General features: G+C 46.8%; 1 protein-coding gene and 1 long non-coding RNA gene across 2 annotated transcripts in view; one reads left to right on the forward strand and one right to left on the reverse strand.

Annotated features, from left to right (window-relative positions):
- Positions 1-25,420, forward strand: part of LOC135378216 (uncharacterized) — a 117,386-nt gene that overhangs the window by 31,552 nt on the left and 60,414 nt on the right. The window contains exon 2 of the long non-coding RNA XR_010418313.1: positions 942-1,010. This is a non-coding gene — a long non-coding RNA (uncharacterized LOC135378216). The remainder of the gene's footprint in view (positions 1-941; positions 1,011-25,420) is intronic.
- LOC135378215 (uncharacterized) overlaps positions 1-25,420 on the reverse strand; it is a 159,552-nt gene that overhangs the window by 27,407 nt on the left and 106,725 nt on the right. The window lies entirely within an intron of this gene.

A 25,420-nucleotide genomic window follows, 5' to 3' on the forward strand; every position in this document is an offset into this window, starting at 1 on the left:
GAAAGCTTTAGAAAACACTAACCACATAGGGGTGGAGGGATTTCTTTCCTATAGCACGATCTATTGATGACCGTCCATTCGTCAAAGCAATTCCCGAAAGAATAGTGAAAACGTACTACACAAAGTGGAAGCGGTCGTGGAGAGCAACGTTTCAATGATTGGTACGCTTTATTTGCATTGCACATTAATTTTGTATTGTGAAACTAGGTACTGATGTTTTCATAATTTAGTTTTCACAGCGGGTACAGTACTGCGATTATGATTCAACTATTTCTGTGTGTATTCCGACATCTGTTTCCTGGTGCAGATTTTGCGGGCTTGTTGTATGTACGACAGAATAGGAGGACAGAATGCGATCAGAAGGAAGTCTTTGCCAAATACACTCGCCTGCAGTACAAGGCACCTTTTACACTAACAGGTACACGGAAGCGTGTTTGTTTAATTACTATGTTTTTTTTTTTTTACAGTGTCATAAGTACTTCAAAAGGTAGCGCTCATTCGGGAAAATTGTTGCGAATGTACAACGACTACGAACGTGTGTGTGCGAATGATATAAATATTTCCAGTTGTGTCTTATCCGGCTCCTCGTAAATGTACATATCCTTTTGTGTGTGCGTGCCTACATTTATTTCTCACCATTCCCATCCTATGGTTGGACTGCGCACATTAATCCTGCGAAATTGTATTTTCCCTTCGGCTATTTGGCAGGCAACTCCATTTCACAGAAAGAAAGAAAGCGTGTGCACGGTTTGGAATTGCACTCCGTAAACCTTGAAAGGAAATGTATTTCCCGTGTCACGAGCGCCAATCTGCAGAGCACTTGACGATGGCGCATGAAGATTCAAGTGCAATACGTTTTATACGATAGCAGCAGATTTTGTGCGCGTTCCTAAGACCCGCCTGAACAGTGGAGTATCTAATTCCATTATTTTCTTCTTCAGAGCTGAAAGCACTCAACGAAAGCCTGGACGGAAACTGTCGAAATTTAATAGGTTTTTCCGGATACGCAGGTGAGTGGCTGCGCAACGATTTTCTCGCTTTTGCCGAGAAAACGGTAGTCAACTTGTCGTACATTGAAGAAAGCAACGATGAAAGTTGTTTCAGCCTCAGAACATCAGTTTCTCTCTTATCGTACATGTTTTAGGAGCTGCTACATTTGGGTCATGCTCAGGGTTAAATGGATGGCGCCTTTAGGGTTGTCACGTCCTTGCCATTGCAGTCAATGATTTCTTTTTTTTTTGCTGATGTTAACGTCTGCGACCATGATGAATGCGTCCAACAGGAACGGTACAAGGTGTGGTGAAAAGAAGGTTTCCTGGTTTTCGATTATTTCGTTACGCGTGCCCAGAAAAATACCCATTGTGCATTGCAGCCTGCGCATATTTGCGGTTCGAAAAAGTCATTGCATATGAGTGGACGGCAGCGCCCCGCAATGAAATTTTGTGTCCCGAGTGGTCACGAGGCAGGAGCGCCCGAAAGTGAATGTAAACATGATCGGCTGCTGTCCAGCATAAACAAGAAGAGAAATACTTGGAGCTTTCTACCTACGACCATAACTTGTGTGCACGCGACTTTTCTTTATCACACTCCAGTAGCGTATTACAATAGGCGCCTTATTTAATCATTTATTTTTGCTTTACGTTCTGTTTGCTGTGCGTCACACATTTTGCTCCATAATTCGAAAGCGGCTAAATCAGAACGTTGAAGCTTAGCTGCCTCATTAACTAATATACGCCAGTGAATTCAATAAATGAAATTAATAAACGTAGAACACAAAATGTACATGAACGTTTTAATTTTGCTTTCCTTTCTGCGCAACCGGGCAGTAGAAGCGAAAAGAAGCATGCAAAAAGAATTCAACATGTCAAAACGTTACTTCGTGGTACACTTTAATTTTATATTGTAGAATAACGTTATTGCGTGACTGAAACGCAACACCAAAGAAAACAGATCTACGAGCCTCGCACGAGATAACCTCACCTTCTAACGTACTTTCCCGTCTGTATACGTAAAAAAATCACGCGACAGGACAACTGCCTTGCGCCCGCCCTCCCAGCGGTGAGTCAGTGCATCTCCTGCATCGCAAGCGGCAGGACCGCCAGGACGTCTCCATCACGGGCGCGAAGTCCTGCATGTCGTTGAGCATATTTTTCCTGTCACTCGCAAATTTTTTTCTATAACCAAGACCCGATGTCTGCGTCTCCGCAAGGCTGTATTTACCTACGTGCACCTATGCATGCCTTCACTTCGCTATATGCTCCTACAAACAGGCCCAACATATATAAAAATGAATTATGTTTGTGCGGCACACTGTACTCTGTGTCGAAAAGTCGAGAAATCAGCGATCCGGTGGAAGTAGCTTGAAGCAATGCCCCAGGTCGGAACCGCGTCGGTATTTCGAACAGGTACTGTTCTGCTATGTTCGAAATATCGGCGGCTCCCGACCTGATGCTTTTGCTTCAATTTGTCATAATGACGCACGTTTATTGAGACCTTAAGACCAGACCTGTCGAGTAAATAATTACGAGTAATTCAATTAATGTAATGAATTACATTCTTAGTAATTAATTACTTCCAGAATTACATTCTATATTATGTAATTGTAACTATAATATGCAATGCATTTGGAATTACTTTTGGAAGTATACTTTGTATGCGATTTGGCATACAACTTCAGTTGAAATGTTCAGTAACTTTCTTAATGTCCGCGATTGTTACTTGTTCGCGAAAGGCTCGAAGGCCAAGATTATGGTGACTGCCCGCGTGTACGCGACAGGGTGTGCGATTCGGTGCGTGGTGTGCAACAGTCAAACGGTGCTATAACGATGATCAAAAGGCATGGCAGTCTAACGGACAAGAACTTTGACAATACTTTGCTTCTGAAGGGCAACGGACATTAAAGTGGTACGCATGTCCAATCATTATCATAAAATAAAGTTGTTGTTGTTCCCTCTGTATATGGAGAAGGCATTTCTGGAGAAGACATTGGGTCTCGTGTGTCTGTTCTGTGTTGCCCAGGCTCGGGCTTTTGTCCGTGATGGAGAAGACATTTCTCTCTGTGTTTGGCACTCTAATGTTCCAATGTGTTTGCTAAGTAGTAAGCAGATTCCTCCAGCAATTTTAACATTTTACAACTGTAGCACTGTAGAATTCTAAGCATTGTGCTCCACTTGCACTAGTCATTTTCTTGTCTTTTGTCTAGTCCACTATAGTGATGATGATGATTATTAGGACTTTTATGGCCATAATGTCCACTATAGTCGTTTGTCTCGAATAAATATACAACAAAGTGGTACAACCAAAAATATGTATTGAAATGAATGTAGCTCAATGTAATGCAGTTATTTTTTCAAAGTAACTGTAATTGTAGTCGTGTTCCTATTTTAATTACTTTTATGAGCATGCAGTTGTAATCGTAATTCAATTACTTTTGAAAAGTAATTTTTACAGGTCTGCTTAAAACACACACGCTGCTTCTCTGTCTCTCTCTCTCGCTCGTAACACTCAAACTCAAACTATGTACTTCTCTTTAAACACGCATTGCCAAATTTGATTTCCAACAAACGTCAAAAGGTATTCTCCTTGCGACGGTTGACAATGATGCAAGAAGTGGGACATGAAGCCCGTATAGGGGAGACTATTTATTTATATATATATATTTATATTTTTGTGTAATCAACTCTTTTTATGGTGATAATGTTCTATACTTTTGTAAGTAAATATAACTGTTCACGCCAGAGCATAGGGAGCATCTAATTTTATTTTCGAGAAACACAAGTAAGGGCGGCGGAGAAAGATAGAAGAGAAGGCATTCACTCGGAATAACAAAAATAGAGACAACCCACACATATTAATTGGTCATCCGATCACAAAAATAACAAAATTCCCCTTCAAAACATCGGTAGCTATTTCCAGACTCGTAGTTACCCTCATATTTCAAACTGTTTATACTTCTCAAGCAAACGGAAGAGGAATATAAAACGTTGAATTAGAGAAGACATGAATTATGAAACGTAGCTTAGTGTCATTGAGTGGGTTGTTGTAACTTTGCATATCTGCCAAGAGAAGACGGATTCCCTCTTAGGTAGCATGGATAAGGTATAAGCACCAAACACTTTTTCTTAGCAATGTCAGACGGATACTCTAAAAAAAATCACTCTATGTAGTGCGTTCATAGTGCATTTATAACTTGCTATTCGTCTCGTCAGCGCGATTTGCGCTCAATCCATGTCCGTGCGTTTCGTAGAAATCGAATGCAGTTGGCTTCACCTCATGACCACACACTGAGCGGCGAACGGGACGTTACAATAGTGACTTTTAGTATAATCACGGTCCTTCAATACTCAGACAATTGAGTGACCGTGGTATAACGTACGCTGTCGCCTTTGCGTACGTAAGAGATAGCGTGGTGGTTCTGCGCAATGCGCAAAGCTCTGCTTGTGTCTTGCGCGCGCGCAGAACCACCAACGTTATCCCTTACGTGCGCAAAGGCGACAGCGTACGTTATACTAAAACTCACTAATGACTGTTACGGTCCCGCTGAACGCGTATTCTTTGTCCTTCGATTTGTATTTTATTTTTACCGGAGGAGTTATTTGCTGACACATAATCTCGCATAGCACAAATAGTAATGAAAATATCAGCGGACAACACAGGGGCACACGCTTGGCATTGGGCGCTTTAAAGCATCATCACTACATGTTAATGACGACAGTCGTGACGACGCCCACTTCTGTATGGCCAACAACGGCGAGCCGATCCTGCCATTACCCCCCCCCCCCCCCCCCGTTAATGACGGTTGCATTTCGAGTACACGTTGGTAAACGAAGCGTTGCACACAAAGAGCTTGTATGATAGCACAAACAACTGGGGTGTCGTCTGTACAGGTAGCGCTGCGTTCAGCGGGCCAAAGAGTTGATGACAAGGGAGAGATGTAGCACCCCTACTCTCACTCTCAGATTTTCCTTCCCTTTCCTTCATAACTCTCTCTTTCCTGTTGAACTTTGATTCGCTTTCTCCAGGCCATGCTCCAGGTTTTCATTCATATAAATGCATTGCTTCCAGCATCGGAAATTATGGGTGCGTGATTCTGCGCGTGCGTGATCTAGAACGAAAACAGGCCAAGCCTAACAACGAGCAGAGTATATAGCTTCCGCATTTGATCGCGAGGCCGCGAAAGGATTACATGTGGTGATGGCAGCCATCCCAGATATCTACAGAACGAAAGCAAAGATCGGATAAGATAATCCCGGTGGGATTAATTAGGTTTCGAGCAGAAGCTCTCGCCTGAGAGTAGTCCAGGATTACTTTGGCTCAACAGCGAGGTGGTCGCCACAGAAACTAGACATTTTTCTTTATGTTCACTTTGTCCAGCAGAAACCAATTAAGAGTTTGCTGGCTTTCCTTTTGCATTCTCTGGCTGACTCCATTTCCCGTTTTATGCAAATATTTTGAGCTCCACGCTTCTTGATTTTTTACCGCGAAAATGTGCAAAGAGAAAAACCTGTATCTACAACGTAAAACCTGAAGCCCATATAAAACCTAAAGCCTGTGCGAAATACTATATGAAATGACTATATGTTTCGCAAAAATTTAATCGTGTCATTGTAAAACAGAAAACATGATACGAAAATTTAAGAGCTGCCACGAACGTTACAATTTTTAGAAACGTGTTGGTGGTGGGCAAAATTCAACGCTGACCAGTCACATGCGGGGTGTGCAACAGAAGGAACCAGACAACACAGGCGCTGACTAACAACTGAAGTCTATTCCAAGGTATATCTAAACTGGTAGCGAAAACTAGCGAAAATACCAAATCAGACCCATCGGCAAGGCCACCAGCAAGAGGCGCGAGCGATCCTGGGTGTTGACAGTAGAAGTACGGTTGTAAACAGAAAAACTTTACAATATGGGCCTGGCTTGTGTGTGTACTAATAGGTTATTCTTGATTTCAATGTAGAAAAAGCTTTCTGTTGCCCCGCTCGTGCACATATACGAGATCATCTACCACTCCAGTACATTTCCGTGTCCTGCTCCTTTGCGCATGTGGCACAGTTGGGGGGTGTTTATCCGTGTGTCTCTGTATCCGTACCGTGTGTCCGTGCATTGTAATACGGAGTTCGTACACTCTTTGGGTTAAACAGGAAGCGACCTTCACATCTCCGTGCTGTAGACCAAGATTAACAGGCGTGAACAGATGAATACAATGCATCCCCTGTTGCTTGGCCCGCGAAAAAAAAAACATTTCGTCATGGGACGAGCGGCCATGATGGTGTGAGTGTTAGCAGGAACCAACTGTGCACCAACGATGTTGTGTTTTGTTGCAATGGACCTATAACGGCCACTCATTGAATAAATGCAAACGTCTAACCACTAGATGTACGTATAGCTCTAGGTGAGAAATGGGCCTTATGTGAGCCTTTCTAATTTCTTTGTGGTCATCACGACGCCTTTCTGTTTGGAGTTGTCAAAATCTGTGATAACTGTATGTATTTGGAATGGATATGATTCATTAAATCTGATATGCTTTATTTTTCTGTGTTCTCGTCTGGTATTGTTGACTGGGCGCGCAAAAGGAAATACAAGGCAAGCGAAGTGGGCCAATATAAATATGCATGGCTAATTATGCACTACTTATAATTCATACTAGTGACGTCGTCTCTGACGTCATTTATTTACAATCGTAGTAGTCCGCGCAACGGATGGATGGCGCTGACCGTCTCTATCATGGCGTCATTCTGAAGACACAGGGGCCTATGGGAGTTGCGCTACCTGTTTAAATATACCTTATCTATTCTGCAAACCGCAGGGAAACAAAAGGGAAAGGGAGGGAAATGGGATGGGAACGAGGGAATACAAAGCACCGTATCTACACAGGTTGCACATTTAGATAAGCAATATCCCGCCCCAAGCAGCACAATGTACTGAAAGTTGAGTGCAATAGGGGTGGACGGTATGTGTCTTATCAAAGTTCTGTAGTTTCACGAGTCTGTTCAAGGCCGTCCACCTACCCGTCCACCCCCATTGCACTCGACTTTCAGTACATTGTGCTGCTTGGGGCCCTTGAAGTTCAATGGAAGGTGCACTGACGCAGCTTTCTTGTCTGTTATGGATCGTGAGAGCCTCGTATATCTCTCTGGTGCGCTGATCCCTGTACCTGGAGATAACCCGAGTGCTCCCTAGCAGAGGCCCGCAGCCACAGGATGCGCAGGGACGCGCATTCCCTGATTTCAGGGAATGAGGCTCGTGCACATGACGTCACGCGCAGCCTTTGAGCGCCTTTGAGCCACGTGACTCGGGAAAACATGGGGATGCGTCACAGGCGTCATACTGCGGGCCGAATGAGGCAGCAGCGTGTGTTTTTATAATATCCCCTCGTAATTTCACGCATGCCGCGATAACTCACGGCATGCCCTCCTACTGTGACTCCGGTGTGGCAATATGTTTTCCTGAGTCACATGACGTCACTGCACAAGCCTCAATGAGGCTTGTGCAGTGAGGCAATGAGGTGTGAGGCTCAATGAGAGCATGTTCACGGAGCCTATCATTCACGCACCTCCCGGTTTGTCCTACGTACGACTTGCCATAAGTCAACGAAATGCCATAAACGACGCCACTGCGGCATTCCACAAACGGCTTTCTGTGGCTGACCCGGCACGAGGGTGCTGCCGACTCCTCTCTGTTCACCCAAGGGCACAGCCCGCCGAGTTTACCTGGCGCAGAGAATACTAGTCTGACCCCAACACGTTCTGCAGCCTTTTTGATGTTGTCAGACACACCGTGCACATATGAAATCACCGCTGTCCTAAAACGCTCATCCTCTTCCCGCTGCCTCGGAGTCCCAAGCGCAGGAGAACATCGGCGATGCCACTCAGCATGACCGACGGGGGCAGGAACGGCTCGCCGTTGTTGGCCACACAGAAGTGGGCGCCGTCACGACTATAGCAAAAAAGAAAAAGAAGAGAAAGACGGATGGAGGATAGAGGATAAAGGGTGGAGATGCGTAGAGGGTGCATGAGTTCGTCGGGGAGAGCAAAGTGTTAGAGGGGAAGTTGAGCAAGAGCCGCCTCCTGGAGAAAGAGAATAAAGTTTCTTGCATCAACGGAACGTTCGGCAGAAGAACCACCGGGGTAGAGGATGTCCGCTAGCGTGCCCTGGAGTGAGGGAGGTGGGCTTCGCGCGCAGAATCGTATGCTCTGCATTCTCGCAAGATGTGCTCGATTGTTTCAGGTTGTTGACAGTGGCCAGAGACGGCGTCACCCCTAGGGCCGATCTTGAATAGTTGAGAGTTGGTGAACGTAGATCCAGTGCGTAGCCTATAGAGCATGGCCTGTATGCCTCGAGGGAAGTTTTTCATGGGAAGAAGGGGGCAATGATGGTGCATGATGTCCCGTATCCCAGGGTGGCGCAGTTCAACAAGCTGCTGAACAGCCATTTGCCTGTCGGTGTCGTCCGGAGTTGGTAGACTATTGCTGCAGCCCAGGTGTGCCGAGGACGCCAGCTGATCCGCCCTTTCGTTGCCGCCGATACCGACGTGGGATGGGATCCATTGGAAGATGATATCGCCCCCTGTTTGTTTATGCTGATCGCACGATCTTCTGAGGCTTCGCGCTATGATGTCGTCACACATGGGGTTCATCGCTTCCCATACGGCGCTTCTCGAGTCTGTGAGTAGGACTGCCCTGGCGAACCTTCGCACCTGAACCGCAGCAGTCGTAGAGGATATCGGGTAACGCGATGTTCTCCCTTGCCAGGCCACGCTCACTGATGGGATGTAGAACGCACAAGTAGCACTTTTGGTACGGTCGTCAATAGAGCCATCAGTGAATACTAGAGTATGTGAGTGGTAGACGTCGCTTATCAGGTTCTCAGTCGCCACTCTAGCGACCAGGGGGCTACACTCCCTCTTTTTATGAATGCCCGGAACGTAGAGCGTTATACCAGGTACAAATCAGCATGACCGGGGATAACCGGACATTTCTAGTCTATCCAACTGGGACATCAGGCCTGCACGGATTTGGTGAGCGTAAGATCTTCTGAGCGCGTTCCTCATGGCCGAAGTTGCTACTCCACGCTTGACCAGCTTCGAATCTGCTGAAGAGAAGGGCAAAAGGCTCTTCTTAGACCTCGGTGAATACCTCCAACACACATGCTGATGGTCAAAAGTAAGATGCAGGTCAAGGAATCTGAGTTTGGTCTCACACGGTAGCTCCTTCGTAAGTGTGAAGTCCGGAAGGCATCCCTCGAAGACAGAATATGCTGGCCACTCTCTCCTCCAGATCACTCGCTGGGGCGTCGAAGACTACAAAAAAATCGTCGACGAATCTGAAAACTCAAGTGACTGAATGCGTGCGGAGCGCTTTCTCCAGTGCCCTGTCACTCCGTGGATGGTCACTCAATATGGGGGTTAGGCACGCAGGAGCCTATACACACTCTGGCCTTTTGCAGCTGCGGATCTCTGTTAGGGAGCACTCGGGTTATCGCCAGATACAGGGATCAGCGCACCAGAGAGATATACGAGGCTCTCGCGATCCGTAACAGGCAAGAAAGCTGTGTCAAGTGCGCCTTCCATTGAACTTCAAGTACTTCAAGTTCAAGGGCGGGAGATTCCTTATCTAAATGTCCAACCTGTGTAGACACGGTGCTTTGTATTCCCTCGTTCCCCACCCATTTCCCTCCCTTTCACTTTTGTTTTCCTGCGGTTCACAGAACAAACTTCAGGTGATAGTCAGCGCCTGTGTTGTCTGGTTCCTTCTTTGTCCTCGTTGTTGCGCTGTATTGCGTTTCCTCGCGTGTGCTAAACCCTTTTATCTTCGCGACCCCCGCCTTGTGACGGTTTCACCGCCGGTCCTTTCCATTTACAACATACACCGCTTACGATTCACCAAGGAATTTATAACATGCATGAAATTTGGATGCACAGACTGGTTGCTAATGGAACAACCGATCATCATTCAACGCTGGAACTCTGTTAATTTTCGCAGAACGGTGTGGGGGCATACAATTGCATTTATCAAGCAATGAATCATCTCTCCGGAGCAGAATATCCGGAAAGACTGTTGCCAGCACTCAGGACCATAGATGTACTGATACTTTTGACAGGACAGCGTGGTTCTACCATGCTTTCGCCAGGGCTACGATCTGACAGCAGTGGTTTGAAGGCACTTTCTTTCTTTTTTGTTTCTAAATACACATCCATCCTACCTTTTAGAAGTGTATGACCCGACGAGTAGCTCTGCAATGCATTGGTATATTTTTGGTATTCTTAACTAGCACATGTGCCTTAGGGTACAATTTTACCTTTTTGCTGTTACCAAATGCGTGCGACTCTGTTTTCACAATTCTTCTAGGAGCACTGCCATTAAGCAAATAAGTTAAACAGGTTGTGACACTTTGATACGTGTGGTTCATTACCTCATGCACGCATTGTATTACACGCCAGAGTATTCGCGAGAAGAACAAAGGATTGTTTTTGTACGTGCCGTACTTGGCGAGATACTAACCCTGTAACATATGCGCGCGTCAAACTCTGACGTCAAATGAGCGAGAGCTACAACCATTTCAGTTGGTATTCATAAGCACATGACCTCTCCCACGCTGCCTCACTGGCGGAGAGGCGTGCAGTGAGGTCAGAACCGGACGGTATTCGCGGTGCCCATTTTCTACGCGTCTATTACTCCCTTCGGTGCAGAACTTGGAATGCAGGTTCACATCGATGCAAATGAATGCCTTTCACGCAAAGTGTCGCAACCCTTTCGCCTCCCTCTCCTTCGAGCAACGTGCAACCAGTACAGGCAGGCAGACCGCTCGCCTACGCAGCGTTACTCCCCTCCTTAGGAGTTGATTCCGCAATTTTCGCACCGCACGCACTTTTTTCTCGTTTCTTCCACCCAATAAGCAGCAACTCAAAGATGTTATAATTCCCACGTATGAAGGGAACACAAAGAAAGTGAGCTTACGCTCATCTAGCGCCGACTAGAGGCAGGTCAAGCAGAACCAATTTCCGCGCTTATTATAATCTTTTTGCGCGAGCTTAGCAACGTTCAGCACCCACAACTGCTGTGCTCCGGCAACGAAGCGCGCGGTTGAGAGCGCGGACTTCCCACGTACCGCACGTGCAGGAATCTCACGCATATATTCCCATAGCAATCAACCAGGATTTGCAAAAATCCTGTTCCCTCCTAACACGTCCTTTCTAATGAAGCCACAAACAAGCGATCTTCCTTTTTATTCACGAATATTATGTTCGTTTGTTTTTCCTCTCCATGTATTTGTTTTTTTTATCTCTCTTTCAATGCAAGGCTGCGACTCAAGCGAGTTATGGCGGTGATCCCGTTTTAGCGTGTGTTAAGCAGGGTAGGCCCGTTATTTTTAACCGGGATTGGTATCTCTTTCACGGTTTTTACTGGCGCTGACAGTGGTTCTGAACTGATTTTCGTCTCGCGGGAGCGAGAGGGTTTATTGAGCCGTGTATCGGTAAAGCCGTGCTCGCTGATCCCCGGAAGGGTAGAATCAGTTGAAATGGAACAGTTTCGGGTGCATGAGAAAACTTATGCATGTGGATGCATCGCTAGAGGACTATAACGTGTGTGCCTTGCAAACATATGTGCACAGAAAAGACGAAATTTTACCAAAAAACGAATGCCAACATTAAATACAAAGTAGTTGAGTGCTTCACGAGCCTGACGAATAGTATACAATCATATTCATATTGTGTTAGCTATCCACTATGTGGGGCGTGAATAAGTAACTGTGAAGAAAGTAACTGTTCTGAGACTGGAACACACAAATAGACGAACGCAACACAAGCCTCAGGTACCTAAGAACATGAATTAGAAAGACAGATTCGTCATGATCACTAGATGCCACTGCCTCGGCCTGCGCAGCTCTGCTTTTGTATAGTTGATGTAGCCTAGCCATGCTTTCCGCCCAGGAGAAGTTCATGGATGGAAGGTGGTAGGCAATTGCACTTATTCCAGTTCTAGGGTCGATCGAGGCGTCAGTGTACAACTCTGTGTATTTGCATGGGTAGCTGTGGAAGAGGGTGTCAGCTACAGCTGGTTGGCCAACGGCGTCAGGTAACTTTTGTTTGTGTGTCGCGCCGGTTATATGTGTTACAATGAGGAAGTCATGGAGCGTCCACGGCGCAGTACGCTTGGGGGAGTGCGGCACCTTTGGGACAATGTCGGTGAAAGTCTGCACTGTGCAGCAGGAGCGACTCTGCTGGCGGTGCTGCAGCCGCTGCATGAGCTCGCGACCAGCAGGGGAACGGTGAAGCCGGGACAGCTGGCTGAGGAAGGCTCCAGTGGAGCGGAGTCGAAGGGGCAGGGAGGTGGTTTCGGCGTAGAGGATGTCGTTCCGAGTTGAAGGAGCTACCCCTAACCAGACCTGTACACGTTACTCGAGAAAGGTAACTGATTACCGTTACTATTACTTCGGTGACAAAAGAAATTGTTTACCGTTTACGTTTAAAATCTTACTCAAGTAACGGCTAAAAAGTAACGCGTTACTTTGATCGTTACTCTCGATAACTATAAGTCATATGGTTAATTAAAGTTCGTGAAATTCCACATACTTTGACCCGCTTGCTATGGTTGGAGTTCGTCGCCTTTGAACAGGATAGGATATTTTGTTTATATAAACACATTATGCATTGAAACAACAGATTGTTTTTGTCTTTTCTCTCCGTCATAACGGCGGAGAATGACCCATCACATCATCATCCCATTTATGTGTGTGTGTGTGTCTCCCTCATCATAAACATTTCCGAAACGTTGAAACCATTGCAATGTCATGTCGACGAAAGCTAGTCGACATGACAGTGTCGAAGAGGAAGGACAATCGCTACGAACTCAAACTACGAACTCGGTGTTCTGAGCAGCCTCTCTGTGTGCGTCTTTCCAAGGCGTTGGCCCTTGAGGTCTTCACAATAGAGTGCTCTGCTGCGCTGCATTGTAACTTGGAAATTCCTGGTGACTCACTATGTTTGGTTCACCGTGCACAAGAGTTTTCTTCCGATGCCAGCGCCCCCTCGAGTGCAAACGTGGCGTAAACGCTTGGTACCAGCCAGCAGCGTTGTGTCAGTTTCGCCATTCAAAAGCAGCGATTCATTTCAAACTACCTGCATGCAGAGTAAAATAAGAAGAAAGATAATTCTTCCTTCCCGAATATGTGAGAAGACTGTTAGGAGCAACTTTTATTTAAAACGTTAAAACGAGACTTTCGTGCAGAGCGTGCACCTGATGAAGTGCAGGCTCTGCACGAATTCTTGTTTTAATGTTTTAAATAAAAGTTGCTCCTAACCGTCTTCTCATTATTGTTTTACTACACAGAAACGCGGAATTTCGATATCGCCTTGTCATCTGTTTTGCTGTGATTCCCGAATATGTGGACGTCGTCGACAATGGACAACGCGCCTTCCGATTCCAGTTGAACGCGTTGTTTCTAACTTAGCACTCATTTTATGTAGTCAGGATCTTTGTCAGTGACCAGTTGATGATGGTGATGAAGAAAGGGATGTGAGTCTAGTGATCGGTTGAGCATCTCAATGCGGACTTACAGAACAGCAGCTTACATGAAACAATTACAAAGTACACCGTCCTTTCAGCAGGATGAAAGAATATGATGGACTAAAATTAAAGTTTCTGTGTGTCAGACAACACTATTTATCGCTTTTACTCGGACCCAAACTTTGCGGCTTTTGGACTCCCGTCGATAATGCAGGGGGGGGGGGGGGGGTATTTCTGTCTGGGAACAAAAAGAATGTCTTATCCTGAAGGAGCAACATCAGTATGAATAGAATGCCTGAAGCTGGGGAACTGGTGTTGCTATGACCGGTAATAAGAGTGCGTGGGCCCTGCTGATCCCACTGCTGTTGCCTTTTCTTCAACCAGTTGGCTCATCATCACGTTGCGCCGTCGAGTTAACAAAACAGAAAGAAACTAAAAAGATAAACTTAATTAAAAGATTAACTTCAAACAAATAGAAGACATCTTTCATGTTCCACCCGCGAAAAGTTGTTCCCGGAGACATTTGAGGTGTTTTGCACTGCGGAGGAAATGCCCTTTCATCACACCACTCACACAGAAGTGCCCTCACGGGTTAATAGTGCCAAAACCGACATACAAAATTCGGAAGACCATTGCCACACGCAACCGTACGCACCAAAACCCAACACGCGAAGGCGTACATACGGCGTCAGTACCAGGCCGTTACGCATGAAATCGCCACGGGTGTCGCTGTCGATCAAGCGACCACAGCTCCCTCTGACTAGTGCACGGTGCCTATACGGGATAGGAAGAGATAAATGTGTCCCCAGGCACTCAAAATGCATCTGCGGAATGCTATAGTGCTGCACAATGACCTCCACTTTTTGCAGTGGAGAGCAAAGCAGACAGGAAAGGCTGTTATGGAGCCTGTGGGTTGCTTTAGTCTATGAATTAAACAGTCGAAAAGTAATCGGTTACTGGTAATTGATTATCCAAAGTTGTAATGAGATTACTTGGAAAAATACTTGCTCGCAAAACGAATCGATAGTCGCGAAATTACTCAAAAAAGTAATTGATTACTAGTAACGCCATTACTTGTAACGCGTTACGTACAAGTCTGCCCTCAACACATGTCTGAACTGAGCCCTCGGCGGTTGAGTTGTTCGAGGGAATCGTACGCAGAAAGGGAGAGGCGGGCGGTATAGGTCAGGGGTGCCGAACTCCTTCGTGTCCGTATGGGCCGTATTGCGCCATGGAGGAACTACGTGGGCCGCATGCAACGGGTTTGGCGTAGCCTGTTTCTGATATAGATGACACAGCATAAAACGACATATTTGTTGCGTCGCTCAATCACAGGGTCAGCAATCCTTTCTTTTTTTGCTGTGTAGTAAGAAAATTTGGCGCCTCTTGTTTGTAACTATTGCGTGAACATCGGGTGAATGGGATTGCGCAGTTGCAACCCTAAGGACTGCGTTGAGGTGTTCATTTGCTAGTTGTGAGCGTAACTTTGACCTATTCAGGTTCGTCACGGAAAACACCTGCTCGCAGACGTATGTTGACACAGTTCTCTCGCGACGTAAAGCCACGATTTATTAGTATCAGACGTACGTTGTACCGAACATGAACAGGTTTCTCTGCGACAACATACTTATCTTCGGATACTTTCGTCCGACGTAATAAAACGAAGCCGCACCAACTTAAGCGAACTGGTTGTTATCGGTGCGTCGCACTGCAGGTCAGTCAGTTCAGAAGGACTTGAGGGCGGACTTCAATTATTATTAACCATTGATCTGGGTTCAAAGTTAACCATGCACCATTGGTGTGCATAGTACTCCAAAATGGCTAAATAACTTATTGCATAAGTTCTCTGCTACTGTAATTGAGATGTACTTTTGTAAGGTACTTTTGACAGCCCTGCAAATTGAAACTAGCTTCAGTGTACACTACAAATGCATCGTAACATTTGATTGAAATATAATATAAGAGCAGAAGCAACGTTTTGTCACAACTCAAACTATATCTTTCTTTTTTATTGTCCAGGGATTTAGGAAACAGAGTAGGACTTCCTGCCCTCTGATGTTTTGACGTACTTGATAGAGTTGTAAAACCTGCAACAAAATAAACAAGAGACGTATAAACAGTTTTGCCTTTTGCTTTTGAATTTAACAAGGTAGTTATATTTTACCATTTCTTCACTTTTGTATTCTCTGTTGGTGAAAAGATTACAGGAACAATAATGCTGCAGATCAAACAATGACCTGTCATCTTGATGAAGATGAGAACATTTCTTCAGGCATGCTAAGTGAGACAAAAGAAATGTACAATGAAGGTTGTACAAAAACAGCAAATCTCCGTCGACTAAACCTTTATATATGTGGATGTTACCACTAGGGAGCCTCCATGGGTTGCTGCGGCTTCTCCGCTTTTCAGGGAGGAGACACCCTTTAACCGTGCCAGCGCCGCCTTTCCTCTTCGCCCTTACGCGGAGCGCGCATTTTGACTCCCAACTTGCCACGCGCTGCCCATTGCCGGCTGTGCATTTTGCGCGTTCGAGCGGCCATCCGGCACATATACACGCAAGTGATTGCATTTCTTCGGTGTCTTAGCGTAATTGTACTTTTTGGGACCAGATATCGCAACTCATCCCTCCGGAATTTTAAATCCAGCGTGCAACAAGCGTGTCAGAACTGCCTCTATGACAGCTAAAATCGGTCGTTCCACGAGTCATTTTCTCGGGTAATACCAGAGTTCCAGAGATTTTTTTCTGCGCGTACCACGTTCGGGTCACAGTTCTTTTGCATCGGATTTTACGCATGAAAGAGCTCCTTTTTCCTTTCTCTATTTCTATGAACCACTGCTAGGGCTCAGTCCATCACCGTATGGTTGGCATGGGGTGTTGATCTGTCGCCTAAAGAGCTAGGTCGCGAACCGGCGTTCGCTCTTGTTTGAGTAGTTCCTACTTGATTGAGCAAATACATCCGTTGGTGGACGAAGACAAGCGTGCATGCATGGAGATCTGCAGAGCGTGTTACTCGCATGATACGTCGTGCAACGAAATGCCAGGATGCTGTGTGCCCAAGTGTGCCAATCACTCTCAGAAAGGTGTGCGTTTCGCTTCCCAGCTCGCTTCCCAGCATCTAAAAAAGCGGAAAGATGTTTCGCTCGCGCAAGTAAAGAGAGCAGAATGGGAACCAACAAGGAGCTGGTGCGTGTGCGAGGTAAGCAAGCACCTTTGCAGCGTGCAGTGTGTACCGTGTGTTCTGGTAGCTCAGTGGTCATTTACGTTAAAGTAAATTAAATTGCGTTAAATCTCCGCAAAGCCACAACAACCTCATTGAGCTTCGTGAACACGTACGTGGTGCAATGAATCTTCGGTATATTTCGGGCAGCGCGCGAAATGTGCTACACGTTTCTTCGTACAAATGTGAAGAGGCATTCGTCTTTTATTCATAATAAAGTGGACAATAATCTTCCGACTTGTAACCAACACAAAGAAGAACCATGTCATGTAATCGTGGGCAAATTTGTACAACTGCGATTAAGGGTGCAGTTGCGACAGGAGCATGTCGGTAAAACAACGTCGTTTTCAAGCCCAACGGCAGCTGGCGTTGCACTTGAATGAGATGTTATAATAAAATCTGCTTGCAATTAACATATTTCTGTTGTCTATACACATTCCCATGTTTACTATTGTAATTCGCTGGTCGAGACGCGATCGCGTGTACAGGTGCAGTGACGAGTTTAGACAAACGTTACAAAGCATTAGCAACATATTTTACAACCCATGACCAGCTCTACTAGCATATATGACAGTTTTGCTACGCTAGTATCCTTCATTCTGCTTTTACCCCCTTCCTGTTGCGAAAAATCGAGAAAAACGCAACCCCGCCGCTGACGCCCAATGCGATGTGGGAGTCAAGATGCCGGCGCTCGTATAGCAGACGACGGAGTTGTCGCCTCCCTGAAAAGGGGACGCACATGGAGGCTCCCTAGTTACCACATCGTGTAGGACTAGGCAAGGTTGTTTGGTAGTTGTTGGTAGGTTTTTGGCATGTTGATGTGCTATACCGTTATAGCACATCAATATAGATGAGGGGCAAACTCAAGTGAAGATTTATTCAACAGAACAAGAAACCGAAAGCACGAGTAGAGAAAGGCAGTGCCCATGCAGTGTGTGGGGGACCACACTAACCTCTGAGAAGGTAGGATCGGAAGAGCAATAAAGAGAAATGACAGTTGCGTCCGAGATAGGGGAACTCTGCAAATTTAGGACCAATATGATGTGGTAACTTTGCATGGCTCACTACAGCTTTGACACACATTGAACAATTCGAGTAGCGGGGCTTCAAAGACAATGAACGTTCGCTGTTTCATTGGGCATTCAAGTGTAGAGGATGCATCTCTAGAAAATTAATTAGCGTTCCTTAGTCATAAAGTCATAACTACACCTCAACAGGAAGTATTCTTGTACCCTACAAACAAGCTAGTAGTACTCATCGGTTTATTCTCCTATTGTTGACGTCATACTAATGTTCTGCACCTGTCCAAAGACTCCAAAAAATGTCACAAAGCCTGCAACACGTAACAAATCTAGTGCTTCCATCTGTGGACTTTGCATACCTGCTTTCAGCTATTTCTGTCATGTCATCTTGAGTACCTGGATCACACACACACGAAGCAGTCTTGCGCCACTTCAACACTGGAAGGCCCCTAAAATTAAATTTGTTGATGTTGGCAATGTTGAGTACGGGACAAGTAGGATAACATATGTTAAATGGAATACGTCATCGCTATATTCTAATTTATACATGTGTGACGCCTATACGTACCTTAGACGTTGTGTTGAACTCGTCACCTCGGTGAACCAAAATCACTGGGTACACATACATCAGTGTGCTTCGTTACGTATTCGCAATTCGCCTTCTACGGCTTATTCGTAGTCATCGTCAGCAAAATGAGCTCAGCACACACGACACGACTGCTACATCTAATAACCGAGTGTTTCGAACCACATTCGTTTTCGCGCACTCTCCTGTTTAATCTTGTGGTAGAAAACGCCCGCCGCCGATGGTGAACGAACATGATTTTTGCATCCCCCAACACCTAAACTACACCAGGCATATGTAGGTCTCTCGAATAATTGACACAACAGCCAACAGCCACGAACATGTTATTCACTTATACGACGTAAACAATAAACGCGATAACACAGATGACACAGATGGCCTTGCAGATGGCGCGGCGGATCGTAGCTCGTAGCGGCGAAGTAGCTGAATGCTTTATTAACGTAAAAGCTATGGAAGTGAGCGTAATTTTTAAAATAGCGTTTAGCTGTAAGATAATGTGCGTCAGCTTTGTTCTCTACAAAATTAACTCTCACGTGGTAAGGGTGGACCAATCCCTGGGAGCCCTGGACCCGAAACCCAAGTTGCTCTTTTTCGCCGTTCGCTGGCAGCACCGTCCATGTTCCGGCAATCTTCAAAATATTTATACGTAAAAAATATGCCGAATTGACAAGTAATGCTTTCTGTGTCTTAGCAAACAACGATGTTGTGCACGACAGTGGGCAAAAATATGGGGGTTATTTTTCACTTTTCGGTCCCTTTAAATAGCGCGTGCCGAAACGGATTTTAGCTGTAACAAGTTCCAAATGGGGAGAGCAAAGCTGTTTTGTAGGTACTTGGACATGAAGCAGCTGCTTTGCAACAAAATATGCAGCACAGCCGTGATAGAAATGGGGTATAGTCGGAATAGTGTACTTGACGGAGCCAGTCATGTCGAGACTATCGGGTAAGTTCGCTGCTTGTGGAGCAAGGACACTGTAAGACGTCTTAAGGAGGTGGTGCTCGAGGTGCGTTTTAGGTGCAGTCGGGCGCAGTTCCACTGCAGTACCTTGTGATTTTGAGACTGGACTAAACGACACTGGTTTACTGGTGGGTGGAGTCATTCTTTCGGTTGCGTTTTAACAGCTTTATGTATCATTGCTGACATGTATCTAAAGCTGAAATAACACTGGCACAGAGGGTGCACTGGAAAAAGTAAGGGGGTGTAGGTAGGTCTGAACAAACCACTGCTAGAGGATCGATTTTGCTGGGAGGAGTTGTCGTCGCAGGCAGCATCGCCACTGCCAACTGTGTGTTATTGTGCCACAACATCTAACACGCTTTCAACGCGGTAGGGGCGCACAGTGTTGCGAACTTCCGGATGGTAGCGATGGTCTGGTTCCCTCACCCTGGAGCGCAGTACGTACATGCAGACAGACGATGAGACAGCAGGTCATACGGAGAAATATGTCGTTCCTTCTGTGGACGACATGCGCACTTCTCAGACTCGTGGCAAGGGCACTTAGATTGGTTCCCCCCTGTACTGTAAAGTGTAAATACACTTTCTCCGTTCGACCCGCTTCCTTGCCGTCTGTCTGCCTGTACTCCGGTTCAGGGTGTGTGGAATCCGACCATCGCTACCTAGGGCTAGGTTAGGGGCGAACCGGCGATGGATATCTGTGGAGTGGTCTCCGTGAAAAGACCATGGCCACAGTCTACAGGCTTGGCGGGTGAGATAGCTAGCCCGCGGTCGGCAAGATAGTGGGTGATTGTGTCTAAGGGCGCAGCAAAGAGCGCATCACGGCTGGTCTGGCCACGGGGCTCCGCGACAGGTTCGAGCAGAGGAGCGGAGTGGGAATGTTAACTCACGTGACTTCCAGTGTTTCCCTCGTAGTCAGAACGACGACTACGCAAAACGCAGAACATGGCGGAACAGAAACACTACTCAGCGGAAGCTGGCGCAGTCACGTGACCAGAACCCAACAAGATTTCGCAACCGCTCCGGCGGCGTTGGTGAGAGCACTCTAGAGCGCTTCGACTTGGAGGAAAGAGCCCCGAAATCCAATTCCGAGCTCCAATTTTGCACGATTCCTCCGGCTCGGAGCTGGAGTGAGATGCGGTCTGACCCGCTCCAGCTCGGAGTATCGGGACGACTAGTCGAATACACCATAAGATACTTGCAAAGACTGCAAGGAACTAATCTGCTAAACAAATACAGCGTTATAGTAATAAGTGCTGTGCCAGTATTCGTCTTGAGAGCTCGCAGGATTGGAGAGTCTCAGATATTAATCACTATGAGCCTGTGACGTAGCCAGAAAACTATCTCGGGAGGGGTTCTATGGGAACTTTACATGGGGAGGAGGATTCCCCTCGTTTCCCTCTCCCAAATGCACTACAAAATATATGATTTCAGGGGAGGGCGAACCCTCCCCCCTCCCCTTTGGCTATATACGCCACTGCTATGCGCTGACGACCCAAATCACCTACGCGTTCCACTCCCCATCGATGCAACTGTAGGTTCGTATAGTCCCACGGCCTGGAGCTGTTGACTGATTTTATGATAGAGATGATAGAGTAGTGTTAGACTGTGAACTACGGGCAGTTGTCAAGTGCGAAATGTTCATAATTGGAAGTAGATTTACACGTAAGGCGAGTCCGCCCACACTTGTGTGGCCACATGCTGCACGTGCCGCAGGGTGGTACTGCGGACAAGTTCCACCACTTGCAGTTCTTCGACGTGCGCCGGAACCCTCCGACACACGGTACTGGAAGCAATATTTCATCCAGCAGAACGTCGTAGTTTTTCAGACAAACAAGCAAAGCGAACGGCACGTGTTTCAGTTTCACGGTGACATAAGCGTGAGCTACCGCACCTTGGCAGACGTCACAAGGGTGTGTGGCCGAGGCAGAGGCGATTGAGAGTTGTTTTGAGCATGATCGATATACGCCAACCGCCTATGGGAGAGCTGGGTCAAGGGTTAGTTACGCTAGTGACTTCAAAAGGCGCAAGTTAGCATAATTGGAGAGACGAAATGACATGTACATTGTCAGTCGTTCGTCTATGGCCCACCTTCTACTGCTTCTACTTGGCGTGGCACACAGCTACACACTGCTAGACAGCCTGCCGCTTGCTATGCACGCGCTGCCCTCTTTCGTCGTCGTCACACGCCTACGACCACCATACATTGCCGCGATTTCGGCGAATCACGTGATAAGGAATAGTCTAACTTAAATTAGCGCCAGATCTCATAGCAAAGGGGCGACTGCCAGAACTAGTACCCCGGTGCTGGGAAGCTTTGCACACATGTCCAGGTCTCTAGTATAGTATAGTAGGTCGTGATTTTGAGATACGGTAAACGTTTTACGAAATCAGCTAGTTTTGTCTCGAATCGGCGGCTTGATTGCTTGGCAGGACAGAAACCGGAAGAACTATATTGGCGAATTCGCGTGGTCATTTACTGGCAGCTTCCTTCGCCGGATTCTGAGCAAATGCGTTCTCTTGGTCAAAATGTGGCAGTCGCGCGTATTCTTGTGGCGCTTTCCTAGCGCCAGGAATTAGCGGACTACAACGCTTTTTTTCCTTCCGTCGGCCTCGATACAGCCGGCCAGCTGGTTGACCATGTCCGGTCCGGCGTTGTCACAGCCGCACCGCGAGGGTCCGCTCCTATCCTGATACAAGCGACTAAAACCGCTAGCTTTTTGTCACCCATGTTCGGGACAACTGTCACATGACCTGGCATGGGGCCAGGCTAGCAGTTTCCGAGCGCTAGGTTGTGTTCCCACATTTTGACCACGCGAATTCGCCATAACAGTGGCGCCACGGTAGCAAAAGCACGGCTAAAAATCCATTAGAAAAGATTGGCTGCGAATTTATTTGAAATATTTTGCACAGTGACTGGTGACTGTGAACATCATAACAAAGCAAGTGACAGCGTTGTGACCTCAGACATCCTTTTGTGTCAATGCCAGCATTTTCCCGACAACAGGACAGTTGGAAGTACCAGAAGGAGTGAAACATGGCTCATGGCTTGAAGACCTTCAAAAGTTCTATGAGAGGCTATCTCAGTCCTTGATGGTAGTAAAGTTTCCCAATAGTTCAGGAAAGATGTATTGCAGCAGTCGGCGTCTTACAAACACAACCTTTATGCAAAGAAATCTACATGTACAACTTAGAGAAGGAACGTGAGCGTTGGGCCGACTCCTCTTGACGGTGTCCTAGCTCAAGCTTCCTCGTCGACCCCTACGTGTTGCTTATATCGGACCGCCGACACACCTTGTGTTTTTCATCTCACTTGCCGTTGGCTACTTTCGGATCATACGGCCCCCAACTGGCGGTATACCTGATACTCCCAGCGGCTTCGTTTGTTCTTGCAATCGTATAAGCACGTTTACATTCCTATCATCAGGTCGTGTCAAACTCTAACACTTCCCCGCCAAGAGTGTTCCAAGACACTTGATGTCGCTGGGATGTTCCATCAAACAAATTGTCTTTTTTTTTTTACCTTAACATGTCTCTCAAACATCGAGCGCAACACATCCACAGCATAGGACCGGCCCTGTACATTCCAAGGTCCACCAGGTCATTCGTTTGTTCTGTCCGGAAGGATGATTCTCTATGGTTGACCTCCTCAGTGCCCTGTGCTTCATTTGCCAATACATCGGTCGCATCGGATAAACATAAACGCATACTATCGGATAAACATATCCCTCCGGGAGATCATCCGGCCTGACAACCGTGATATCTGTTCCCGAATCTAACCTGGCCGTGATGGCCTTGTTTCCAATCGTAAGGTTGACCGCCTTTAAGTCCGCCCTACGTTGCCTAGCAACGCTTTGCCACTCTTCCCCATCTAAGCACGACGCAAGCAACTAGGTTCGGTGTTTCCTTTTTCGTTTCCGCATCCCATCCGTGCGTTATACTCTGCTTCAGCTGTGGGCAGTCCTTCATCGTATGATTCAGTGCCCCACAGTTATAAGAGCTAGGGCGTTTCCTGCCTGTCGATTTGTCTGACGATTTCCCCGACACACTTTGCGAACTTATTTAGCGTTCCCTGATACCCTTTACCGCTACCGCGCCTTCTCGCTTCGATCCCCTCCGACTTAGGTAGCTGTCCTCGTAGCTCTCGGCGAGTTCTGCGATCTGCTTAGGCTCTAGCCATTCCACGGTCTCATTCTGAATGACGGAACTCCGCGTATCTTCGGTCATGACCAATTTCATTCTGCCCGCAACAACGCTTTAGGTCCCCCATCGTCTGTATTTGCCGGCTGTTCACGTAGTACTCAAATACAGTCTCCAGTGTCGTCGCGAAATGGTTCCACGATTCTCCCTCTGCCTTTGTAGCTGTGTTGAATCGCCTTTCGTTCGCAGTGAGCTTCAGTTCTTTCAAGATGATTTTCTTAAGGTCATCGTAAGGCAATATCTCCCCATCAGATTGCGGGGCTAGACGATTCTCACATTCTCTTTCAGAAACGGCAAAATAACTGTGCCCTGAACTGCCTCTGGAATTTTCAGTGACGCAAATAGCGTATCACCGTTTTTAAACCATGCGGGCACCATGGCGTGCGACTCTGGCATAGGCGCTCCTCATGCTGCTCGAAGTTCTTTGGCATATTCTCCCATCTTACTCCGCGCCCCGCCAGCGCACACGTCATTCACGTCGTGCACCTGCACTCGCGCAAGTTTTAGCTTTTCCAGTTCAATCTGCAGCTATGTAGCGCTCGCAGTTCCATTTCTTTTCCTTCAATCTAATTTCTACCTGCCCAGTTTTGGTCCCATTTTGGAACCATGACTTCCACCGGAATTATGTCAGAAGAGTCTTTTTCTCCATTGAGCTAGTTGTTACCGACACGGTGAACCCCCGAGAGAACAGGACGAGGTCCTACCAGTCCTCGCCGTCTTTTATGGTGCGTTGATGCTTAGATGCTGTCGCTTCTCTGCTGTTCTGTCCACTGTTCTGACCTGGCAGTAGTCCTCGGAGCCTCACGCTTTGGTGCTGCTCCAATTTAGCCGTAGCCCTCGAAGCTTCCCACGTATAGGTGCCGCTTCGCTCTCCTGGCCGTAGCCCTTGTAAGACCTTCCTCGCAGGTGCTGTCTTACAGGAGCCTTTTTGTGAAGCCCCCCGCTAAGATGCCGCTTCCCACTTCTGCCTGTAGCCGTCGTAAGACCTCCCTCGTAGGTGCCGCCTTACAAAAATCGTTTTGTCGAGGCCTTCCACTTATAGATTCCGCTTCGCTCTTCTAGCCGTAGCCCTCGTGAGACCTCCGTCGTAGGTGCCGCCTCACAGAAACCTTTTGATTGAAGCCTCCCGCTTAAGTGCCGCTTCGATGACACTCCGTACTGCTTAGCCGTACCTATCAAAGCTTCTCACTTACATATACTACCGATTACTTACTTATACTGCCGATCTCCGTTGATCAAGCGTGCGCTGCCGATAATGGTGGGTGCTGGAATTCTGTCGACTGCGCCAGTAATGTTTCGCAGTAGTTCAGGAAAGATGTATTGCAGCAGTCGGTGTCTAACAAACACAACCTTTATGCAAAGAAATCTACATGTACAACATAGAGAAGGGACGTGAGCGCTGGGCGGACTCTTGATAGCGTCCTAGCTCAAGCTGCCTCGTCGACCTCCAGGTGCTGCTTATATCGGACGGCCTACCACCTTGTGTTTTTCATCTCACTTGCCTTCGTACCAGGACAACTCATACCGAGACAACTCATACCGAGACAACTCCCCTTATAAAAATTGCAGTTGAGTGTCAACTGAAACTCTATCGACTTCACTCAATGTACCATACATAGTTTCAGATGAAAAGCAACTGAGTTCCTAACGATGGAGCTGTTGAGTTCTTACTGTGTGGTATTGAAAAGTGGCCACCGTGTGCTTCTGGATATTCTGTTGAGCTCGAGATGAGTGAATTTCTGTTGACATTCATCTGGATATGAACTGGAAGACAGGAACTGCTGCAAGTACGCGTACCTGCAGCAGTTCCTGTCTTCCAGTTCATATCCAGATGAATGTCAACAGAATTTCCAGAAGCACACGGTGGCCACTTTTCAATACCACGCTTATTTTCTGTTTCATACGTGATTTATACAGATATATGTTACTGT

Source organism: Ornithodoros turicata, chromosome 1, assembly GCF_037126465.1.
Source record: "Ornithodoros turicata isolate Travis chromosome 1, ASM3712646v1, whole genome shotgun sequence".
NCBI classification, from domain to species: Eukaryota; Metazoa; Arthropoda; class Arachnida; order Ixodida; family Argasidae; genus Ornithodoros; species Ornithodoros turicata.